At 35.5% G+C, this 20689-nt stretch overlaps 1 pseudogene; it reads left to right on the plus strand.

Moving 5' to 3' along the window:
- The window catches only part of LOC128169661 (hemicentin-2-like), a 143719-nt pseudogene that overhangs the window by 111501 nt on the left and 11529 nt on the right, over positions 1–20689 (plus strand).

Here is a 20689-nt window from a genome sequence, read left to right on the forward strand (position 1 = left end):
AAACCCCGCTGGTGCTTCAATTTGGCGTCATTTGTATTATGGGTTATATAGTACAAAATCGGTACGTAGTGTTATCACAAGCAAATTAAGACACTGGAAAATGTAAATATATGCTGTGGTTTCATTAATATTCAAGGGTATCAATTTTCGTGGATATAGTAAAAATCACAGTTTCAAGGATACGTAAATTCGTGGCCAATGAACCTATCAATACAAAATGTTAATAGAAATTGCACTTCAATGAACATTTAATTTTGTGGAGCAACTTAACAACGAAATCCACGAAAATTGGTATTCAACGAATATTGATGAAACCACAGTAGGTCTGAAAATTGTAATTGTACAAATACAGGGTCTCTGAATGCATATACATATACAGATCAAATACAACCACAGGGTCCTCTGACTGCATGTATACAATTCAAGTACAAACACAGAGTCCTCGGACTGCATGTGTACAGATCAAGTACAAACACAGAGTCCTCGGACTGCATGTGTACAGATCAAGTACAAACACAGAGTCCTCGGACTGCATGTGTACAAATCAAGTACAAACACTGGGTCCTCGGATTGCATGTGTACTGATCACCACAGATTAACTGTAGTATACGAACTACACTGTGCACAAGTATTTTTTTAGTACATGTACATTTACAATTTTATTTTCCTGAGCCGTCTTCAAACCCCTGTCACACCGGAGCTGCGTTCTCACGGCGATCCCGCTGCGTCCTTAAATAATGTAAAACGCCAAGGTAAACGCAGTAGAGTCTTCTTCAGCGCTGTAACAACATAACTACATCTTCGTCCGTCGCGGTGGGATCGCCTTGATCATTTAAGAACGCCATGCGACGGCGCGCACTTTGAACATGCACAAAATACGCGCCGTGGCTCGGCGTTCTAAACATGCCGTAAAAGCGTAGTGAGGTCGCTGTGACAGCGCCGTAAGATCTCCAACAGCGCCACGAGAGCTCCGTCGGTGCGCTCAAGGAACGCAGCTAATCGCAGTGTAGACGCAGTGATAAGTTAATTGCTCTTGCACGAAGACCTAACGGAGTCCTTTGGGATCTCACTGCGTCTCTATCGCGCTCTCAATGCGCTCTCACTGCGCATCTAAAGCGTTTGAACAAGTTGTTTTCCATTTGGCTGCGTTCACTCAGCGACCCCAAAGAGCTGTTGCTGGTTCATAGCGCTCTCGTGACGTTTTTTCTGCGTTTATACTGGGCTCCCACGGCGTTTCTAGTGCGTTGTCATCAGGACCACGAAAACTCGAAAAATGGTTGTTGTACAATAGCAAGCGATGTAATAATTATCAAACTGGATGTAGATGACTATGTAAAAAGCAGCATTTGCTAATATTCCAAGACCAATCGATGGACGTAGATGGAATTCACGCCATTTGGTTTTGATGTTTTCACATCTTTTCAATGTTTTCTAACAACTAATAACGGATCTTTTTTGTAGACCTGACTACTAAGAGTTTAATCCTAGTCCTTCACAAATTGTTTAGAAGTAACTATGTTTCAATTACAATGTACCTTATCATAAAATCACAACAATTTTTAAATCATTTATATACTAGTTGTAAATTCTTATTTGTTTCCCATACAATTGTACAAATTAATATTAACCTACCAAGAAGTAAAGAACGTCTTGTGAGCGCAGTCAGCGCACAGAGCACGCCGTGGACGCGCGGTAAAAACTCCTAGCACGTCATGAGCGCTCGGCGGAGACTCAGCGAGAGCGCAGTTAATCGCCAAGTAGAACTCCGTGAAACGCAGTTATACGCCGTGGGAGCTCCGTAAGACCGCCTAGGTCGCCGTCAGGACGCCGTGACTTCTCCAGTTGTAAAATTTTCAAATAAAACTGTACATTATTTCTGAATTTTCCTTGCGATCCTACGGCGATTCCATGAATTTTACAACGCCGTGGGGACGCAGCCTGGTGTGACAGGGTTTAGTTAAGCCCAACAATGAAACCATTCTAGTAAATACATTTATAAAGAGGTTAGCGACCAGTTTCTCCTTTGACCATCAATGACGGCGTGGATACCGTACTCGCCCGAGGTTTGCCGATACATTTGATATTGGTACGCATGCATATTATCATAGTAAGCACATGTGCTTACTATGGATGTTCATTAATATTTTATTGGGGCATTGGATTTTTTTTTTGTGTTTACCAGTGCTGGCTACGTCTAATCATTATGTACTCTACATAATAGGTAATGCTCGCCATAATGTGTACATAGGCACTTCCAGATTCCTGTCACTTATCAGCTGTCTGCTTACCATAAATCAATACAGTGGTTCAAACACAGTAACATTCAATTTTAGTATACAACATTCGAATTCCTTGTTCATGCACGGATTTTGATGGGGAAGACCCCCCTCCCTCCCCCAACACTCCTCTGGAAATTTCATTATTAATAATTTCACAAAGTAAAATTACCAAGAATATGCCTCGGACACCCCCCCCCCCCCCCCCCCCCCCGCGGCAAATACAGTAATCATTCGGGACCCCCCACCCTCTCCTACAACAAAATCTGGATCTGCAGGATAGAGAGCTCCACAAACTTGAAAGTGCGAAGGAGCGAAAGTAGTTCGCTTCTTCGCGTTTGCAAGCTTGCACTTTCGCCTTTGCATCTTCGCGCTTCGCCGTCGCATCTTCGTACCTTCACTCCTCGCCTTTGCAACTTCGCACTTTCGCCTTCACAACTTCGCACTCTCGCATAGATCTACGCCCTGTAAGCGAAAATGCGAAGATCAAAGTAGCCACATCGAATACCGTTTTTGGGGCTTTGAAAAAAGAACCTGATATGGAATTAACCAAATTATCATGATCACCAGGAAATCAGCATTTATATAAAATGAGATTTATTTAAATATTTTGGTGGTTGGTGGTAGTTGGTAGTGTTATTACTGCAATATGTATAAATTTGTACCAAAATGCGTTTTTATTGTTGTTTTTATCTACTTACCAATTTTAAATAAAATTAGATTAATTTTGAATACTCATCTAAATGGTATATACATTCAACATCGAGTTCTTTTCTGGTTGCATGTGTATACAGCTCAAGTACAAACACAGGGTCCTCTGACTGCATGTATACAATTCAAGTATAAACACAAACTGCATGTGTAACGCTCAAGTACAAACACATGCATGGTCCTCGGACTGCATGTGTACAGCTCAAGTACAAACACAGGGTCCTCGGACTGCATGTGTACAGCTCAAGTACAAACACAGGGTCCTCTGACTGCATGTTTACAGATGTGTGCATTCTAGTAAATACATTTATAAAGAGGTTAGCGACCAGTTTCTCCATTGACCATCAATGACAGCGTGGATACCGTACTGGCCCGAGGTTTGCCGATACATTTGATATTGGTACGCATGCATATTATCATAGTAAGCACATGTGCTTACTATGGATGTTCATTAATATTTTATTGGGGCATTGGATTTTTTTTTTGTGTTTACCAGTGTTGGCTACGTCTTATCATTATGTACTCTACATAATAGGTAATGCTCGCCATAATGTGTACATATGCACTTCCAGATTCCTGTCACTTATCAGCTGTCTGCTTACCTTAAATCAATAAAGTTGTTCAAACACAGTAGCATTGAATATAGTATACGACATTCGAATTCCTTGTTCATGCACGGATTTTGATGGGGAAGACCCCCTACCCAACACCCCTCTGGAAATTTCAATATTAATAATTTCACAAAGTAAAATTACCAAGAATATGCCTCGGACACCCCCCCCCCCCCCCTGCGGCAAATACAGTAATCATTCGGGACCCCCCACCCTCTCCTACAACAAAATCTGGATCTGCAGGATAGAGAGCTCCACAAACTTGAAAGTGCGAAGGAGCGAAAGTAGTTCGCTTCTTCGCGTTTGCAAGCTCGCACTTTCGCCGTCGCATTTTCGTACCTTCACTCCTCGCCTTTGCAACTTCGCACTTTCGCCTTCACAACTTCGCACTCTCGCATAGATCTACGCCCTGTAGGCGAAAATGCGAAGATCAAAGTAGCCACATCGAATACCGTTTTTTGGGGCTTTGAAAAAAGAACCTGATATGGAATTAACCAAATTATCATGATCACCAGGAAATCAGCATTTATATAAAATGAGATTTATTTAAATATTTTGGTGGTTGGTGGTAGTTGGTAGTGTTATTACTGCAATATGTATAAATTTGTACCAAAACGCGTTTTTATTGTTGTTTTTATCTACTTACCAATTTTAAATAAAATTATATTAGTTTTGAATACTTATCTATATGGTATATACATTCAACATCGAGTTCTTTTCTGGTTGCATGTGAATACAGATCAAGTACAAACACAGGGTCCTCTGACTGCATGTATACAATTCAAGTACAAACACAAACTGCATGTATAAAGGTCAAGTACAAACACATGCATGGTCCTCGGACTGCATGTGTACAGCTCAAGTACAAACACAGGGTCCTCGGACTGCATATGTACAGCTCAAGTACAAACACAGGGTCCTCTGACTGCATGTGTACAGATCAAGTACAACCACAGGTTAACTGTAGTATACGAACTACAGTGTGCACACGTGTTTATATAGTATATGAACATTTACAATTAAATTTTCTTGAGCCGTCTTTAGTTAATCCCAAAAACGAACCATTCTAGTAAATATATTAATATAAAAAGGTTAACAACCAGTTTTTCCATTGACCATCAGTGATGGTATGGATACCGTACTCACCCGAGGCTTGCCGATGAATTTGTTATTGGTACGCATGCATATTATCAGAATAAGCACACGTGCTTTCAATGGATGTTCATTAATATTTTACTGGGTAATGCGGGTTTTTTTTGTTTACCAGTGTTGGCTACGTCTAATCATTATATTCTCCTTATAAAAGGTAGTGATTTCAAGATTTCTATCACTTATCAGCTGTCTTCTTACCTTAAATCAATACTGTGGTTCAAACACAGTAACATTGAACTTCATTATACGACATTCGAATTCCTTGCTCATGCACGAAATTTTATGGATAAGAGGGATCCGGACCCCCCTCCCTCTCTCTGGAAATTTCAATATCATTAATTTCGCAAATTAAAATTACTAAGAATATGCCTCGGACCCCCCTCCCAACCGCGGCAAATACAATAATCATTCGCCCCCCCCCCACCCCCACCCCCCCCCCCCCCAACACTCTTCTAGAAAAAAAATCTGGATCCGCACGATTGAGGGCTCCACAAACTTGAAAGGCGAAGGCGAAATTGCGAAGATGCGAAAGAGCGATAATACGCTTATAATAGTTCGCTTATTCGCCTTCGCACCCTTGCATTTTCGCCTTCGCATCTCCAAAACGAAACCATTCTATTAAATACATTAATATAAAGAGGTTAGCGACCAGTTTCTCCATTGACCATCAATGACGACGTGAAGCTTTTAAGTTGAAATATATGTTTCAAAAATATTAAATGGATGCGTACTATAATTTGTAGACTTTTATTTTATAGCTTCACACTTCGCATCCGTATTATAAGACAAGTAAGCTTGTATTGTCAAACAGTTTAAATTCAATTGGAATCTTAACTAGTAAATTGAATGGTTCCTTTTTTCTCACGACACCGTACGTTTTTTTATCGGCTTGTTTAAATAGGTGTGTTTTTTTAATGATGTTCCGATGGGGCCACTTCGACCCTCACACTTTTGCCTCTGGGACGAAATGGTAGAGTGCGAAGAGTCGAAAGAGAAAGTACGAAGGCGAAGGCGCGAAAGTGCGAAGATGCGACGGCGAAGCGAGAAGATGCGAAGGCGAGAGTGCGAAGTTGCAAAGGCAAAGGAGCAATACTACAATCGCTCCTTCTCCTTCGCAACTTCGCACTGAAGTCTTCGCCTCTGTGCGGTTCAAGATTTTTTTTTCGGGGTGGGGGTGGGGGGGGGGGGGGGGGTGGGCGACCCCCCCCCCCCCTCTGGAACCGCGCATGTAATACTAGTGCTGGCTATTCGACATTCGATAGATTTGTTTATTTATACCTGTAATTAATACACATTCTAATATAAGATTCGTAAGCCGTTATTCGTACTGTGAATATAATTTCTTTGTTTTTACCTTATCGGTCTGCGATGACCGTGCCGGAAGAGTACAGTACTATGTTAAAGACACTTTGGCATTTTCAATTAAGGTGGTATGGGACACTTCCATGTTGTGACGTATTGTTTATCGAAATAAACAATAAAATTTAGTGCAGTTATATAAGTAGTTTCTTTACCAATTTTGTCATCTAAGTGCGTAGCGCAGTGAGTTAGAGGATTTACTATGATTCTATAAGTCATGAGTTCGAATCCCACTGTGGATTTTACAATTTTTACCTTTCAAAATATTTTTAAAGGTATTTTTGGTTAGGTATTGTAAAATATAAAAATTCTAAACCGGTGAAAGTATTTCAATCATAATGTACTTTAATCCACATTAATATCGACAAATGTCCCATACCACCTTAGGTTTAGGAAGCCCTGTGATTTCCATACCACTGGTTATTGATCATCGTATGTACAATTGACGGTGTTCGAGCAATCGTCCACAGGACATCATCCTTGTCTTTCTTTAATGTTTACGAGAGCTTCTTCGTAAAATAATTGTAAATATTCTCATACCTTATATTGAGTAAACGCCTAAGATGACACACTCTTATATTGCCCCCACGATCGCAGAAAAAGAATTGCACGCAAATTGCAAATGTAGTCGTCAATTGTAAAAAAGACCGTCAGGCAGGCTAAGATTATTCTTAAGAAAGTTTATACGCTTAGAAATATCTTAGGAAAAAGTTAAGTCCATCATGTCAAACTTTGCAAAAACCAAAGCTATCATAAGAATAATCTATACTAAGATTTCTCCTCATCAAAAAAACCTTGACAAGAAAAAAAGAAGAAGCAAATTCTCGAATCTCAAAATCTTGATAATCTTAATTCGTTGGAGGGAGGGGGGGGGGGGGGTTGCGTAGTTTTTTTTTTTTTTTTGGTTTTTTTTTTTGGGGGGGGGGGGCGGTACTTTGTATTCCTTTACCTTCATTTTCACTCTTGATGTCCTTATATTCTCTTTTATTTCTATATGCTACCCCAAAAAGTGGGGGTGGGGGGCACACCACTTTAATTCAATTTTATATATGTAACTTAAGAAATGTGTCTGCTGCGAGAAAAAGTGGGAGGGGGGGGGGGGGCAGTCCCCCATTCCCCCCCCCCTTCCCTTCTGCTACGTGTCTGAATTCTTGGGTGTAAAAACATTTTTAATTGATACAACAATGAACTAGAATACATCTACATTGTACATGTACTTTTTTACACTGACTTATATACAGTACCGATCAGACCCAACCTAACACCAGAGTAAACCCCAACTAAACCCGGGTTTACTTTCTGGGTGTACTTTGGGTTTACTTTTTGAAAATTTGGGTGCACTCGGGGTTTACTTTGGGTTTACTCGGGGTTTACTTTGGGTTTACTCGGGGTTTACTTTGGGTTTACTCGAAAATTGCTTTTGGAGTCAACTATACGCACTTAAGTGTGAAGCAGACATGTATTTTATCTTATCATCCTACTGCCTGTAATTCCTGTCCCTTGTATATTCCGAATACACATGTAGCGTCTGCTTTCGGGGTATTCTTCTGATCGGGGTTTACTCTCTGTGTCCACTCTGGGTTTACTTGGGGTTTACTCTGGTTCCACTCTAGTAAACCCAGAAAGTAAACCCAGGGTTTAGTTGGGGTTTACTTTTTGTAAGGTTGGGTCTGATCGGTACTGTATGTATTTGATAAGATTACATTGATTTTATTTTGATTCTATACGAATAGTCCCATTTTTTCTTTCAAATTCTTAAATAGCGCACGCTTATTAGAGTCTTCCATTACCAACGAGCAACGAGCTTTGCTCTTGTTGTTTTTATTATTGAAAATTAAACATTTTTTATTGTAACTAGTAGTTAGGGAGGAAAGTTATTATTTTAATATTCATCTATTATAAGCTATAATTCAATTAAGGACAACAAAACCATGAAAGATAAAAGATGAAACATTGGCCTCTGTAGCTAAATATTGCATCGAAAGGTCTCTCCCCCCCCTCTCTCTCTCTCTCTCTCTCTCTCTCTCTCTCTCTCTCTCTCTCTCTTAAAAAGCGGGGGAAGGGGTTCATACCACTCCTATCCCCATCTAAATATGCGGTCTAGTTAATACGTTTTATCACGTTCTCTTGTATTATTTTGATTATCTGACCTTATATACGTATCATTTAAATATCTTGAATAAGATGCACCCATTTTTTGTGAATCAGAGATACATGCATGTATATTCATTTGTTGTCACTCATCATTTATTTCAGTTGTAGTAATTTATCTTGTACTTGTGAATTTATATTCATTAATCATTAATAAAAGCTAACAACATATCAATAGGTTGAATCAAGAAATAATTTGGCAGTGGCAGTAACTTTGTTGTGTCGCAGTGTAAGTCGACAATGTACGTGATGAATATATTGTATCTGGGCCGTCAGAGAAAAGATAACGGGGAAGAATTACGATTTCAAGTTGCTTTGCATGAAACCTTTTTGTCCGTCTGTCTCTTTATTCTCTTTCTTTAGCCAGACACTAGGTTGTCAGATCAATTTATACTTTGCCGGATTCAGTCTGAGTCATCTATTTCATATTTAAATATTTTACCAGATAAAGACGTTAATAATAACATAACAACAATTCTCTATGAGAAACATGATGCATCAATTATTCTATCGTTAACTTACCTTAGTTACGTAGCAATATACCTTTATCACCTGCATATGGAGTTTGCTTACTTGCTTTTTTGAAACATTTTATTGAACCTTTTTTAAAATTTCACATATATATGGTATTGGTGCAAAAAAAAAATATATATGATAATTTGCAAAAGAGTTATATACGAGAGATAGAAAGAAAAAAAGCATATGGAATATTTGTCTCTCATTTGATTCAATACGCAAGGGCATGCTCTACTTATGAACAATTTCTAAAACGAGGTTAGCTACTTACAAACAATTTGATAAAATACTTCCGCTAGTTCGAATGCTGACTGAGGGTTTTTTAAAATACGTATTGTAAGACCATTATTAATCACCGAATTGTCTACGGGTTTTTTCGTTTTCCCGATTACCACAAAGAGCACACGGCGGGTGTGACCGGTCAGCAGAGGATGCTCACTCCTCCATGGCAACTGATCATATCTCTTAATTTCTTATAGAGGCCCGTTTTCGCTCTGCTCCTGTTTTGTAATTTTCCTTTGGACTTCTGAATTTGAACACTGTTCGTTATAACCACCTGATCCTCTCTTTAATTTTTGTAGAGATTTTTGTTTGCTCTGCTCCTGTTTTGTATTTTTTCCTTTGGACATTTGATTTTGAACACCGTTCGTTATTACCATATTTTACTTACCAATTTTACTTTCTTATTTTAACGTCATGCGTCTAAAAATGATGTACTAAAAGTATTGTGAAAATAGTAGCTATTTTATCGTTTAAGCAGAATATAAAGGATGTGATAAAACGTCTAAAGGTTACTGCAAATTGTCATCTCACGGCTAACACAACGAAGTTTTAAAGTGGCTCTATTGGAACACCATACTCCCATACTCTCGATTAATTTAGCAGTATTTTCTGCAACATCCTCTTTGTTCATAGGATATGAATATCTTTTGTCTTTTTTTTTTTGGAAAGTTTAAAAATAAAAATCATTTGTTTGGATTTACTTAAGGAAAATACAATTCTTGTGCAATTTATTCCGGGGATTACTTTTTTGGGGCCAGTTTTCAGAGAGAAATACTTCTCTATCGAGTTTTTTTAGGGGAATATCTATTTACTATCCACTATTATACATTGGCATGTAGTCATGAATACAACAAGTACTAGTAACATACAAAAAAACACCACTCCATTTAGCATATCGGTTTCTAGTATGTTGGAGGTTTTCCTTTTCTAAAATCAAATACACTGAATTGTTAAATCTCATGATGTAAGCTTTTTTGCATATGACATTTAGCATATGACATGCATCCTAAATGCTAATTTTGATGTAATGAGCTCAGTTCCAACACCAATTTCAGAGGAATTTCATATCAAACAATATAGACTACATGCATTGCAAAGATTTTATGAAAAAAATTGAAATTGACGACTGTTGTCGACACTGTTGTTTGATAGGAAAATAACCCCTAAAACAAGTAATTCTAAGAATATTTTCTGTTTAAAGTTTAGAAATTTATTAAGTTTATTTCCAGAACTGTTGTCCTTCATAGCTTATGTTTTCCATGATTGGTTACATTCATATGTTTAGTTCATTTTAAGGTATATTCAATCTTTATAAAAAAAATTCTCAGGAAATAATAAAAGTGCCTTCTACTTCAGGATATTACCTACGCATTTTGATACCACCTCCCGATTGTGCATGAAAAATAATAAATCATTGCGAACACATGTCGCACGTTTTTACAGTACATAGTAAGATTGATCAAAAGTAAAAACTTTGATTGCTTTGTGGGAGATAAATACAACGTCCTCTCATGGTTAAAACACACACCGTCCTCTCATGGCTAACACACCGTCCTCCCAAGTTAACACAACGTCCTCTCAAGGCTAACACACCGTCCTCTCAAAGCTAACACATCGTCCTCTCAAGTTAACACAACGTCCTCTCAAGGCTAACACAGCGTCCTCTCAAGTTAACACACCGTCCTCTCAAGTTAACACAACGTACTCTCACGAAACCGGAACGTCCTCTAAAGCATAGTGAAAATACCATGCTTTAATTACCTAAATACTGCATGCTGCAACCTCCCATAGTGTAACTAGAGCCATATCCTATTAAAGTACCGAATCTTGAAACAATAGCTCAATTAGAAAGTATGGTCCTCGGAGGAAGGTGGGGTGTCATAGTCCTCGAATGGTCGGTAATGCATGTGTGTGTGTGTGTGTGTGTGTGTGTGTGTGTGTGTGTGTGTGTGTGTGTGTGTGTGTGTGTGTGTGTGTGTGTGTGTGTGTGTGTGTGTGTGTGAGAGAGAGAGAGAGAGAGAGAGAGAGAGAGAGATTAGAAATCTATTGGGTAATTAAAATTGATTATCTTTTTATCTGTTTTTTTTTTTAAATATTGATTTTTTTTGTCTCAAGTTTATTTTTGCAATTCAAAAGTGCAACTGCAAATAACAGTACCGTGCAGTGTTAGTCAGAACCCCGTACAGTGCCGTACCGTCGGGGAGGGGTACAGTGATGGTCAGTGGGTAGTTACAGTATTGTCCAGTTGACTACAGTGGAATACAGTAGCTATATACAGTAGCGTACAGTGGGATACATTGGGGTACAGTATCTCTGTACAGTAAATGTACATACAATGTACAGACAATGTCAGTCAATTTTCGGGAATATCAGTGACGGTAGATTTTAATTCAGTATAGAAAACTAACAAAAGTACAATGTATGACTGTAGTAGTTTGTAAGGGGTTGGTGGACGTAGTCTGTTGCAATTTGGCATTGAATTTTCAGGTTATGCTTAAAAAAACCCAGCTTGAAATCTACCTTTTAAATGTACATGTTTTGCGTAGCACGGAACGATCTATTCACCAGTAAACAAAAAATATCAATACGCCCACTTATAATCACTTAATTTGTTGAGAATTTGTTGAGAGTTTGGTATCGTCATTTTTCATCTTCATAACAAACACAGGTCTCTTCCATAACTTTTAAAAATATATAAAGTAGCACATTCATCAATAAATTTCTAGAATTCTTGCACATAAATGTTTACCTGTAGATAGGCAAACTGGTTTCTTGAGTTCCAATCTATAATTAGGGCTAATTTGTTACTATAATGATAGTGATTTCTCATACAATAGTGGCTCTTAAATTACACAAGTCGCCAGGATGTGTTAGAATGTGTGTTGGGGTGCCCTCAAGATGTGAATTAAGATAAATGATAGGTAAAATATCAATTCAATAGCCATGAATAGGTCTTTTATAAGAAACATCAATTAGTTTGACTTCCCCAGCTAGAATATATGATGACAAATATCAACAAAAAATATGGGTTTCTTTTTAATGTGCTGGCATTATTCAGAAGTTTGAAAAATTATTTCTGCATGAAAACTTGTTATAACAAATGCATGCTGAAAGATAAGAAAATTTGATATATGTAAATTTGCCTTTTGATTCTACATTCCACAGTTAGTGTTTATAATGTTTCCTTGATTCCGAATAAAAACCAACTGACGATAAGAGAAGGCATCCAAAAAGTAATCCAATGTGTAGTCAACAGTGATGCATTCCCTGCTCCGACCATCACCTGGTACCTGGGTTCTAAAGACATCACTAGCAGAGCGGGAATAAATACAACCCATTTCACTCTAACGGGAAACAGAATAGACAACGGCAAGACCTTAGAGTGTAGAGCTACAAACAGCAACAAACCACCAACATTTGGAAACAAAATACTCAATGTGGAATGTAAGTTCAGAGATAATGGAAGTAAATACCGTTACTAAAAAATGGAAGTAAATACCGTAGTTAAAAAAAACAAAAAAAACCCCCAAAATTATTTACGTCAGCCGCTCGTTAGACTTAGTCAGCCGTTAACTTCGCTGGCATCATAAGCATGCCGCCGCCACAACAACGCATGTGGTAAAACCAGTTCATTTGCACCAGAGATAGTACACTGCAGGTCGGAAAACAATTGTTTTGCTTATTGATTCTAATATTAAAAATTAATATGTATCTTTGAAGTGACTAAATAAAAATGTAGCTTAAGCATAAGCAGACACTAGAGAGAGAGAGAGAGAGAGAGAGAGAGAGAGAGAGAGAGAGAGAGACCTTAGCTAGGGCCTCATCAGGCCCCGCCATCACCAACTTTTCTGGAGTCAATATAATACTCAGTCTCAAGTCTGAGTATTGGTATCAAAAACAGGATTTTAGTTGAGGAACGAGTTGTTTAATTTCAGATATTGGTGACGATGGAGCCATATTTTCAAAAAAATCTCCTTATTTTTGTTCTTATCATAGCACTCTGAATAATTTATGTCGTTAATTATAGTTGCAGCCGATTGAGCTTATTAGAATGCACTGACCCTTGTCCAATCGGACCGTAGTAGGCGGAGTTAAGAATTTACCGCTCGTGACTTGAATGAGAGAAGAGATAGAAAGTAAGAAAGTGAATGCATCGGTATAATTCAAACATGTAAATAATCTGTGACCTACAGTGTTCAAGAAATCAAAATACAAACAACATTTGTCAGTAGACGCATGTATATGTGCTTGCATGCATGCATATAAGTCTATGGGAATGAAAACTAAACAGTCCTTATTCATAGTCGTTTAGAGAGCTGTATTTCTTTGATGCCTGCAAAGTGATCCAGCCAGCTCTAATGCGGTCGTATTGCATGGGAGTTTCGGCGGCATGTCTTTGATGCAGGCGAAGCGACGGGCGTCTGGATTTAGCGAGCTGCTGACGAAAACAAGACTGTCACCAAGGGGGAAAATCAATTTTTTTTAACGGGCTCTAAAATATTATTATGAATTATACTATTGGAAACTGCAATGAAATAATACATGTATATTTTGCAAATTTACCAGCCAGCTGACATCAAAATCTGAAAAAAATATGTGTTTTAAAAATTAGAAGAAAAAATAATTACATTTAAACTATCAGAAATAATATCATATAAAATTAAATAAAAGTTGATATGATTGTATACTAGCTGAATATTTCATATGCCTCATGTATCTTATCTTTTTGCTAGAAATTTGTCGTTTTTAAAATTTGTTATTGCCTCTTACCATTCTTTTTGTTTCATTTTTATTTGTCAAAGATGGTCTACATAGGTTCAGTAACAAAAATATGTAGTGAAAAATTAAAATCGTGACAATGAAGTAATATACAGTAATAAAAATCGATTCGATACGGAAAAAGTTCGTATGATTTATGATGCTATTTACCGTAAGTATGTGTGATCTAGAAATGGGTGTGTTCCCGTTTTGCACACATTTGATAATTGGGTATAGAACAAAAGGTGTGAATTGTGTTGTGATAGCAATTATAGTCTGCTTTCAGTCAAAGATTTTACCTGGATTTTTACCTGTGTTTTATCAGCGCCTTTATGATAAAACAAGAATAATATCTATAGACATTTTGTTGTGTTTAAGGTCTAATAACTAATAAATATCACCATTTTTTTTCATTTGATAAAATAAAGATAATGATATTTTTAGTCTTAAATTTCCACTCACTGACCATCTTTACAAATTCAAGACGTTGTGAAGATGTTGGGGTACTTCGTGTCTCTTTAACAATTGGTTTCAAAATATGTTAAACGAATGTTTATAATTGGTTGATTGGTATCAACAGAAAGAATATTGTGAAAGGAGACAGATCTTTATCAAAAAATATTTCAATCTTTGAAGTAGCGACTTCGACAGTAGTTCTTATGACATCACCGCTTTAGTATATATTGCGGGTCACTTTCTGATTTTTCAGATTAGTACTTAGCTAAATACATGAAGCACAAACATTTCCGACAAAAATGATTATTCTGATATTGATTCGACAATTATTAGTTCTTATGCTGTCACCGCTTAAGTAAATATTGCGGGTAACTTTCTGGTTTTTCAAATCAGTGGTTAAATACATGAAGCAAAAATAATTCCAACAAAAATAATAATTTTAATATTGATTCGATATACTTCAATCTGAAGAAGGTTGAACATGCATGGACTAGGTCCACTTTTGATAGGTTTTGTGAAAATATATAACAGCTTTTGAAGCATATAAAATTGCCTATTTATCATATCATCATACAATTTGTCTATTTTCTTCGATTATTCACGCCAAAGCATAAATGAAAAATATTTTGCAGCGTTTTCACTAGACACATTTCCTCGATTTATGTTAGCAAAAGCAATTATTGAATATTAAGATATATTTTCTCTTCAAACCTTAAACATGTACTTCTTATAGACAGCAAGTTAAGCAAATGCATTTATTTACATATCCAACATTTTTACAATAATCTTTTTTGTTAAATAAAATAATGAAATTATTTATGACCAATTGATGTTTGAAATTAAATTCAAGAGCATGAATGTTAATTGTTATGTAAATGTTCTTTTATGCATTTTAAATTGTTACATAAAATAAATGTAAATATCAATTGCGAGTAGATGTTTTATTTATTTTATTGTCTATTGCCCTCACAGGAACTGTGATATAGACTATAAAAATTAAGCAATTATCTCACCTGGTCAAATTCCCGTTTCGCACACATTTTTTCGATACCTAATTTTCAAATGTGTGCAAAACGGGAACAAACCCTAGAAATGTTATCTTGTGAATGTGGATACAAATGAAAAGTATTTTTTCTATTAAAACAAAATTTTAGAAAAATTACATTATTTTATGTCAAAATTAATTACATATTCAAAACAATTTGAGATATGCAATTTTAAAATGTGTTACAGTTGGACTTTAAAATAAAATAAAAATTTTCCATTACTATAATTAAAATGTTTTTAAATCAAACTCTCCATTTGTTTACATCCTGTCTTTGCAAGACATCTAAGATGAGAGTACAAGGGATAGTTTTGATATAAAATTTACAATGTTTACTAGTATTTCTGTCCCCACTTTAACAGACCCACCAATGGTGAATACGCTGTCTCAGGAAAACATGGTGGAAGGAAGAGACTTGTCTGTCACCTGCACCACCACCCCGGGGAGTCCTAGCACTACTACATTCTACTGGACCAAGGTAGATAACCCAGGATTCAGACAGAATGGAGCTTCCCTACAGTTACCTAATATACACAGAGCAAATTCTGGTACCTACCGATGTACAGCAGAAAACAACTACAGTAATGGGGAGAAGGGATCAGACAGTCAGTCCATGGTCGTCAATGTTTTATGTGGGTTGTTTTTGTATATTAATTTATACGTAATTATTCTAAAGAATTACTGATGTTTTTTCAATTCTCAACAAAATATGTTTGCTAAGATACCTTTCTCTGTGGATTTTATTATTTATCGATTTATATTTATTTTGGTCACAGACCCCCCTTTAGTAAACACGCTGTCTAATCAAAACATAATAGAAGGAAGAGACTTATCAGTCACCTGTACAGTAACCCCTGGGAATCCGAGCTCTACGACACTTTACTGGACCAAGGTAGATAACCCAGGATTCAGACAGAATGGTCCCACTCTACAGTTATATAACATACAACGGAACGATTCTGGTTCATACAGATGTACAGCAGAGAACAACTACAACAACAGAGAGAGGGACACACACACTAAGACGACGGTCGTCAATGTTCTTTGTATGTATTTAGTGTATAACTATACAATACAGAAATCAATTACTTCTAGAATAAGCGATCGGATGCTGAGAACGTACGTTACAAAATCAATACTCTAGTCATTGGTCAGTCGTAGTCTAATACAGTTATGTATGAAATTTGATTTTGTAAATTTTTTGATGGGGGGTGGTTTGTAAGCTGGTTAAACAGCATGTCACTCCCAGTAGGTTGAAATTTTCTTTAGTAATTAATCGAAAGAGTTATAAAAGAATAACTATTGATGAACAATAAAATAACAAGTAGTGTCATTGGCGGATCCAGAGGGGGGGGGGGGTTCCGGGGGTCGGAACCCCCCCCCCTTTTTCTGGGACATATGAATTTTCCTCATTTATAATGGAAAAAGTAGAGTTATCTCAAATAAATGCTTTTAAAATTGCTTATTTAAAGAATTTCGTTAATTTTGTTCTTATATATAAAAAAAAAACCCTATCGATTTTTTATCGAAATAAAGTACATTGTACTCCCCTTCAGCATCTGGTGTTTACTACATTGAGTAAACATGTGGAAAATTAAAGAAAAAATACATAAAATTAAGCAGTATCGCTAATAACACAACATCTACAATGCATTTTCTACTCTATAAATGATTATACATGTAGTTTATACAGTTTTGAACTGACAAGCCATCGAGTAAAATGACGTTCAAGTTCGAGTACATGCATTCGTTTTACTTTAAAAAGCCGCTTTCAAATGTATTGTTTAGTAAATTAACTTAAGTAATTAAAATAGATGAGTTTTACTTCGTTTCATACAAAAAATACAATCGATAGAAATCAAAATTGATTAATAGTTCAGAATTTAAAAACATCAAAGACATAAAAAAAATTAACAAAATATCCATTTTTGTTATAGTTTGTCGTAATTAGTCTCAGTTATTTTTTGCTTCTTAGTGTTTCTTTTCTGTGAAGCATAGAAGCACTTTCTCATTGCTGGAGACTTGGGTTTCTTGTGGCTAGATATTATGCAAATCTTTCTTACCTAAACCAAAACGGCAAAACGCTCAATAATGCAGTGCACTCTGCTGTTGAAATAGATGTGAAATAGATAGTGATGAGATAAATGTTTATTAAATACAGATGTATACGAACGGAAAACGTTCAAAAAGTCCTTGTTTTTTGACAAATGATGAATTTTGGGTTTTCATCAAATGGAACCCCCCCCCCTTTTCCAAATTGCTGGATCCGCCTCTGAGTGTTGTACCTTTAATATAATTATTTTAAAATACGGCTTGTTATTATTAGTTCAAATAATATTCTATCTAGTTGATACAAATGCATTTGTTCATTATGGGCAAATTTCTACCGTCCAAAATACTATTTTGAATGGCAAAGCTACACTTAAATATAATTATATTAACTTTTGTTGATCATTGTTTTTGGAGGGGAGGGGTCTGTCGTTTGTAAGAATAGAGTGAAATTACTTCTAATCTTTTTTCATTCTTAATTGCTTAATAGTTATTTTAGAGATAATTTTGAATAAAACCAATAGAATCGACAAAGAGAACATTCCTGTCGTGTTTCTATTCTCATTCCTGCAGTTATGAATATTGTTTCTAGTTTAAAATAAGATATAATAAATAAATAAATTAGGTTTTTAAACAATTGACCTGTTAATTAGTTGGAGCAATTTGCTAATTTGGAATGTTTTATGTTCGGAAATCATAATTAACTCTTAATAATTACAGAAATGACATTAATGTACAACATATACATTATACAACGTATGTTAAAATTAGTCATAGAGAATGAAAAGATATAAATACCGAGTAAACATACAAGCGCATAAACATCACACATACCAATTAATTAAACAATGCATTTTTAAAAATACTCGTTTTTGTCGTAAATTGGAAACTACATGTATAACATCAAATGTAACATTTTGTTTTAACATCATATAGCAGACCCCCCAACGGTTAAGACGTTGTCTCAACAAAATATTATTGAAGGAATCAACGTGTCTATCACCTGTCAGGCCAACGTTGGCAATCCTAGCTCTACCGCAATGTACTGGATCCAAGTAGACGACGCGGGATTCAGACAGAATGGACCCACTCTACATTTACTAGACATACAAAGAACCAGTTCTGGTACCTATAAATGTACAGCAGAAAATAATTATGGAAATGGAGAGAAGGGAAGAAATAGTCAGTCTATGATTATCAATGTACTCTGTAAGATTGCTTTTATTTATTTGTTTATTATTTGATTTATGTTATTCTTCAAATATAAATGTATGCAATATATATTTTATAGTATATACTAGCATTATATTTTTCAATATTAAGAGCTAAAGGATGACTGCACTTAGACTCTTAATAAGAGACATTTCAAAATTGCGACGAAAAAAAATTTAGAAAAATTGAGGTATTGCCTCTCTAAATAATTATGAGGGCGCCCACTTTTTTACGGATTTAATAAATCGTCAGCGCAAATTTGTTTATATTCGAGTATTTCTCGTAAATATCTTTAAGAAAAGAATCTTTTATCCATCTCAAAATCGTCTTAATTTCATAGTAATTGTATGTTTGTGCGTTTGTTTGGGTTGTGAGGATCTGCAAGCATGTTTATGAAGATTTCTAGGGAGTATTTTGCATTACTATGCTTTTTTATGGATATTCCTTCATAAAATTGTAATCAATTGAAGAACGTTAATTGTACTTAAATAAATAAAAGTTATTTAAAGAAAAAAGAAATGATTCATGAGATAAACATATTTTAACTGTATTATTAATTATTTTTGACAATATAATTCATTATAACAACACACTTTTAAGAGTGTTGTAATGGAGAGTTAAATATCATTAAAAAATTAATTCAATTAGTTGTGCGTTCAATAAATTCTTTACTGTGAAACATGTTTCAACAACACACATTGCCCTCAGGATAATAAAAGTATCAAAACAATCTATTGTTTTGAGAAGCTCAACATACAAATCACCATTCTCTTGACTATGTTCAAGAACCATACACTGAACTAGTTTGTATGGACCATGCTCTCTCTCTCATATATATATATATATATATATATATATATATATATATATATATATATATATATATATATATATATATTTATATATATATACATGTATATATATATACGTGGTGCTCAGTATATATGTTGTATATCTTAATTAGTGTAAATTTATGTCTTATGTAAAACATTTTTAAAAACTCTTTATCTAGGTTTATTGGTAATGGTAATGCATTACTTTACTCATATAATGGAAATGTAATGCATCTCTTCAAGAAAATTAAGTAGTGGTAATGGTAATAATGGCTTATACTTGTGACGAATTTTGAGGTATCTAAAAATGAATACTGCACACACAGAGAGAGAGAGAGAGAGAGAGAGAGGGAGAGAGAGAGAGAGAGAGAAAGAGAGAGTTGTTCAATTACAGCAACTCTATTCTAATCATAGGCCAGTCATTACAATAGTAGGTCCACCTGTACATATGTAGAAATTTGTTGTTTAATCAAGGGCAGACAAGTCTTAATTCCAGATATTTGCATAGCAATTAGGGTATGAAAGAATACAACACATTATGTTATTGCGACGCAGTTTCAAACCATAATGATCATGAATTTTCTATTGGAAATAGAGCAAAATCTGTAACAAATGACTTGAAGCAAATTTAAGCGAAATAAAAAAGTGAGAATAGTGACCGAAACACATTGAAAAATTAAGTGTTAAGTGAAAGTATCCTTTGTTTTATGACAGTGAAAAAATTATATTTTTAAATATGGAAAAAAAATTGGCATTGTTTTTCCCTTCGAAATTGAATTTTTGTCAAGTATTACAACGAGAACAAACTCCCGCATTCTCTAGATTTAAAAGTATACATTTTGTCGGTTGTATTAATTAAACTATTTCATTTAATCCATTTAGCAGATCGTTTTATTTTAAGGTCAATCTTTTAAAAGGATTTTGATATCGATTCAATTTAATTATTTCTTATTATAGACCCACCTACCATAGAGAGCAGACAATTTCAAATAGTAAATGAGAGTGAGAAAGTTACAATAACTCGAAATATTTCCAGTAGCCCGCTGTCAGATGTATCCAGGTATAGTAAGACAGAGCTGTTGAAAACCCAGTTATCAGTGGCAACTACTACATTCACCATTGAAAGAGCCACTTGCATTGATACAAAAAACTTTACTCTTGTGGTCAATAATGGAGTAGGTCGCACGGTGACAGCAGTGGTTGAACTAATTGTGAATTGTGAGTTATCTTCTAGTTTTAACACTTTTTTCCAGATGAATATTTCAGACTCTGACAAAT

The sequence above is a fragment of the Crassostrea angulata genome, unplaced genomic scaffold (genome assembly GCF_025612915.1).
Source record: "Crassostrea angulata isolate pt1a10 unplaced genomic scaffold, ASM2561291v2 HiC_scaffold_167, whole genome shotgun sequence".
In the NCBI taxonomy this organism is placed as follows: domain Eukaryota; kingdom Metazoa; phylum Mollusca; class Bivalvia; order Ostreida; family Ostreidae; genus Magallana; species Magallana angulata.